A 5134-nucleotide genomic window follows, 5' to 3' on the forward strand; every position below is an offset into this window, starting at 1 on the left:
CTTCGTGGAAATGCCCAAAAATACCCCCCTTCCGAACCCACTTTCCATGATTCGAACCGTTGGATCGAAACTAGACACGTCAACGGACGTCGCGCAACCCTTCGTTTTCGTTACGAGGGACCCATCGCCTTTGATCCGCACCCCGGAAGTGAGCGCACCCGTTTCATATGAATAGTAAACGTAAAATATTTTCCGATCCATTTCTCGTGCCCTTGCCGTCATTGCAATGCGAATCCAACCGTACGGATCGAAAGCCCTTGTCGAGGGCTATGACGGCCTGACCTCCTTTTTCGGAAGAAATTTCTCGAACCTCGATATTATAAGGGTAAATGTCTTACGAATAGTGTGAACAATGCCAAAAAACTGAGAATTTTCCCCTTTTTTTTAAGCGCGATTTTCGATACCTTCTGGCCATAATCCCGACGATCCGACCCCATGGATGGAAAGACCACGTCGAAAAATATGACGGTGGACCCCTCTTGCCTCTCGACGTCGCCCGAGATAGCCGGAATCTTCATGGAAAGAACGGAGGGTCGGCAGCCCTCCTGGGCAAAAGGGAAGGGGCACCAGCCACACCTGAGCACCCAGCTGCCACGTGGCGCGCTCAGGTGCGGCCAGGCTGCCCCCCACCTTTTTTCTTTTCTTTTGTTTTTTTTTTATGGAATTTTGAGGGTGCTCCACGTGGCACCCCCAAAAACCCATTTTTGGGCCATTTTGGGCCCAAATTCGCCCCAAAATATGGGCCTCTTTTTTTTTTTATTTAAAAAAGACAGTGGGCTGCCATGTGGCAGCCCCTCCACACCCCATTAGCCCGCCCATTTATGGGGCATTTTGGGGCCAATTTCGGCCCAAAATCTGGGCCCCTTTTTTTTTTTTTTTTTTTTTTTTTTTTTAACCATGGGCTGCCACATAGCAGCCCCTCCCCACCTCACTAGGCGGCCCTTATATGGGCTTTTGTGGGCCCACTTTCGGCCCAATTTTTTTTTTTTTTTTTTTTTTTTTTTTTTTTTTTTTAATTCGGAGGCAATATGGAAGCCCCTCCAAAAACCCAAGACAACAAAAATTTTCAAACCCAATTCCGGGCCTTTTTAGGAAAGCTTAATATTTTTTTTTTACTTTTTTTTTATTTAGGGTATAGGGTTTACCCCTTAGGCCTTAGATTTTAGGTCTTAGCCTTTAGCCATTAGCTCTTAACCCTTAGCCCTTAGCCCTTAGCACTTAGCATTTAGCCCTTAGCCCCAACACTTAGCCGTTAGCCCTCAGCCTTTAGCCCTTAGCCCTTAGCACTTAGCTGTTAGCCTTAGCACTTAGCCCTTAGCACTTAGCACTTAGCATTTAGCCTTAACCCTTAGCCCTTAGCCCTTAGCCCTTAGCCCTTAATCCTTAGCCCTTAGCTGTTGGACTTGTTCTTTTTTAATATTTGTTTTTAATGGAGCTACATGGCGACACTCTAGCACAATACGCCTCGGGTCGTGATCACCCTAAACCCTAAACCCTAAACCCTAAACCCTAAACCCTAAACCCTAAACCTAAACCCCTAAAACCCTAAACCCTAACCCCTAACCCCTAAACCCTAACCCCTAACCCCTAAACCCCTAAAACCCTAAACCCTAACCCCTAAAACCCTAAACCCTAACCCCTAAACCCTAAACCCTAACCCCTAACCCCTAAACCCTAAACCCTAAACCCCAAACCCCAAACCCCAAACCCCAATCCCCAAACCCCAAATCCCAAACCCCAAACCCCAAACCCCAAACCCCAAACCCCAAACCCCAAACCCTAAACCCCAAACCCCAAACCCCAAACCCCAAACCCTAAACCCCAAACCCTAAACCCCAAACCCCAAACCCTAAACCCTAAACCCCAAACCCTAAACCCTAAACCCCAAACCCCAAACCCTAAACCCTAAACCCCAAACCCTAAACCCAAAACCCTAAACCCTAAACCCGAAACCCTAAACCCGAAACCCTAAACCCGAAACCCTAAACCCTAAAACCTCAGCCCTAAAACCCCTAAAACCTCAGCCCTAAAACCCCTAAAACCCTAAACCCTAAAACCCGAAACCCGAAACCCTAAGCCCTAAACCCTAAACCCTAAACCCTAAACCCTAAACCCCAAACCCCAAACCCCAAACCCCAAACCCTAAACCCTAAACCCTAAACCCTTAAATCTAAACCCCAAACCCCAAACCCCAAACCCCAAACCCCAAACCCTAAACCCCAAACCCTAATCCCCAAACCCCAAACCCCAAACCCTAAACCCCAAACCTTGAACCCCAAACCTCAAACCCTAAACCCCAAACCCTAAACCCTAAACCCCAAACCCAAAACCCCAAACCCCAAACCCCAAACCCCAAACCCCAAACCCCTTACCCTAAACCCCAAACTCAAACCCCAAACCCTAAACCCTAAACCGCAAACCCCAAACCTTAAACCTTAAACCCTAAATCCGAACCCCGAACCCCAACCCGAAACCCGAAACCCGAAACCCTAAACTCTAAACCCTAAACCCTAAACCCTAAACCCTAAAGCTTAAACTCTAAACCCTAACCCCGAAACCCTAAATACTAAACCCTAAACCTGAACCCCGAAACCCCATACCCTAAACCATAAACCATAAACCCTAAATCCTAGACCCGAAACACGAAACGCTAGACCTGAAACCCGAAACCCTAAACTCGAAACCCCAAATCCCAAACCCCAAACCCTAAACCCTAAACCCCAAACCCCAAACCTCAAACCCCAAACCCTAAACCCTAAGCCTGAAACCCAAAACCCGAAACCCGAAATCCTAAACCCTAAACCCTAAACCCCTAAACCTTAAAACCCTAAACCCCAAACCCTAAACCTTAAACCTTAAACCTTAAACCCTAAAACTTGAAGTTGCAAACCCTAAACCCCAAGCCACATACCCTAAACCTCATACCCCAAGCCCTTAAGGCCTAAACCTTAATTCCTTAATCCCTAAACCCCTAAACCATGAACAGTATGCCTTTAACGGAATTTAGGTGTAAGGATAACTATAGTGCCTCGATTGCATTCCTCGTCGTTTAAACATTAATTGTTTAAAGATAAAGATTGCTTACTTAATGACTTGAAAAATATTGTTTTATTATTTTTTGGAAAAAGATTATTTGCACTAGATAAATTATAATTTGTACATATTTAAAATTTGAAAGCTTAGAATAGGTGTAATTGTCATATTATTCAATGAATATATTCATGGGAGAGGAATAGCGATTCAATTAGTTGTAACTTGTAAGAACGATTTTATTTTTCTTAAATTTCTTTTTGTTCTATTTTTTAATTTTGTGGATTTTTTTCCTGAACATTTCAATGGGGTTCATCCCGGTCGCAGCGCAGCGAAAAAAAAAAAAAGATTATGGAGTTAATCAGGTATTAAAAAGCAATATATAGTCCTAAAATTAGAAAATGTTATTGGAAATTTTTCATTGCGAGAGACAGGAAGGAGAGAGGAGAGCGAGAGAGCGCCGTCCGGAGTCGACCTTTCACGTAGGGGATGAGGGAATTATGCTGTTTTCGTTTCTGGTAATCTATCTTTTTTATCCGGTTCCGATTTCGTCCCCGTCGATTGCGCTGCTTCTGTCTGAATTGGATTTTTATGGTTGGGCTCGGGTTTTTCTTCTGGTTTACTTTTATAAGAAAGTATATAGATTGAATATGTGACGGATTATATTCATAAATTTGGGATTATTTAATCCGTGATGAAATAAGCAAGTGAAATCTGATTTTATTTTCAAATATATCTTACAAATTATATTTCATTGACCCCCAGCCTTTCATCGTCGACGAAGATTCAAGACTGACGGCCAACTATCACAGCCTTTCCAACAGCATTGGTGAAGAAAGAAGCAAGTCTCATAGCGCAAGAGTAAGTGCAATAATGGAGTCCTCTACTCCTCTTTCATCTGACTTTTTTTCCCTCTTCAGTTTTTCATTGGAATTTTCAACTTTTTCTTTGGATTCGAATCACCTCGGTGTTACTCCTAGTCGACTTGGGTGACAACAATGATTTGGTTGAGTTGCATGATTCCAATCGGAGTTGGTAACAAATTCAAGATTGAATCGCAACTTGTGTTGTGGAATCGTCTTGGCCATGGCTGAATCAGAATGTCTTGGCCGAGTCCCTATTAGATTTGGCCGGTAGTTGGAACATTGATTGTTTCGCGGGCCTTTTTTCTAGCTGAAATTCAGAAACCAAACCCAAAACCCCGTTTTTCTGCGGATCTTTGTAGGGCTGTTTATCTTTGAAGGAGACACTCGAAGAATTAAAAAATAGAAATGCCAGGGGCAAGTTACTAAAGAGGAGTTTGCAGTAAGGATTTCCCACTGTATCTTTGTTATTTTGCATCTTTCTCTCTCTCTTTCTTTCTTCCCTATTAATGATGAATTTTGATTTCTGGGTTATTGCAATTTTCCCTCACAAAAGGAGTGAATTTCTTGTTGGATTTTTGTCTCATCAAATCATTGGCTATATTTGAAATTTTCAATTCTTCTGAATTGAGTGTGATTTCTTTTGATCATCATACGCTTGAAACTGGAAATTGTATTTGAATTGTATTAATTCTCGAAATAATTGTATTAATTCTGAGATTCTGGATTATCATCTTGGAGGATAAGCCTCCTGCTACCTTTTAGGACTGAAGAATCAATTGGACTTCCATTTCATCAAATATTTGTTGACAACAGATATCAGAGGAATAGAAACATTCCTTATGAGTATAAGTCTTTTCCATAATCCTAATGCTATTAAGTAATGAAGGAAGAGATGATCTATAGTCTCACCATTGCCTAAGCTATTTGTTTGTCATAAGCCATGCGAAGGCCATGTAAAGCCCATGCAAAAACCCTAATCCCTTAAATCTAGAAAGACTTTGTGCAATAACTTTCCCTCGACAATGATATGACCATTTGACCAAGTGTTACCACCCTAACCATTAGAGTGCAGCCCATAAATGATTCTTGCTCGGAAACCTTGATAGTCACATGCCCAAAAGGCCTTTATCCCTGAAGGCAACCTATCAAATCCCCAAACTTCCTTCACTTTCTGGTTTGCTCATTTGATTCCTATTTATCAAGTGGTCTTTCTAACCCTCCCCATGACCTCACCACTA

The 5134-nt window shown here is 42.5% G+C and overlaps 1 long non-coding RNA gene across 1 annotated transcript; it reads left to right on the forward strand.

The window, feature by feature from the left end:
* Positions 1 to 3171: 3171 nt before the first annotated feature.
* LOC104880196 (uncharacterized) lies at positions 3172 to 4611 on the forward strand. The gene is made up of 2 exons (XR_002030766.2): positions 3172 to 3548; positions 3796 to 4611. It is a non-coding gene; the product is annotated as an uncharacterized LOC104880196 (long non-coding RNA).
* The last annotated feature ends 523 nt before the right edge of the window (positions 4612 to 5134 follow it).

This window comes from Vitis vinifera, chromosome 9, assembly GCF_030704535.1.
Source record: "Vitis vinifera cultivar Pinot Noir 40024 chromosome 9, ASM3070453v1".
Lineage (NCBI taxonomy): Eukaryota > Viridiplantae > Streptophyta > Magnoliopsida > Vitales > Vitaceae > Vitis > Vitis vinifera.